We start from the raw sequence: 609 nt of genomic DNA, 5'->3' as shown, positions 1-609 counted from the left end.
GACGATGGAAAACAAGAGAGTACCTTAGTATTTCGAATACTTTTAAATATATATGGGGCGATCATAGCCTAGCGGTGGCGCTCCCGCCTGTTGCACATGGGTCCCGGGTTCGTTGCTGGCTGTTGGAGGTTTGTATGCTCTTGTATATATGTATATATTTATTATATATATATATATATATATATATATATATATATTTATATATATTATATATATATTATATATTTATATCTTTACTTAACCGGACGTTCTTCCCGCCGTTGGCGAGGTACCGCAAGGGAACGGTCGAAGAATGGCTGCTGACCCACCCATCAAACACACATAAACGCCCACTCACGCACATACAATATTTTCACATGTAATATCCATACTTGCTGCCTTCATCCAATTTCTGTGTATATATATGTATAGATCATTGAAATGTTAGGTATGTATATGTAGTGGTCTGGGCGGTTTATGTATATGTTTTTAACCAATTTTGTGTATGTGCGTGGGTTTTGGGCCATTCTTTCGTCTGTTTCCTTGCGCTACCTCGCTAACGCCGGGAGGAGACAGCGATAAGTTATAATGAAAACAAAAAATATAATATATATATATATATATATTATA

The sequence above is a fragment of the Panulirus ornatus genome, chromosome 5, assembly GCF_036320965.1.
Source record: "Panulirus ornatus isolate Po-2019 chromosome 5, ASM3632096v1, whole genome shotgun sequence".
Lineage (NCBI taxonomy): Eukaryota > Metazoa > Arthropoda > Malacostraca > Decapoda > Palinuridae > Panulirus > Panulirus ornatus.
This window is presented reverse-complemented; position numbering follows the sequence as displayed.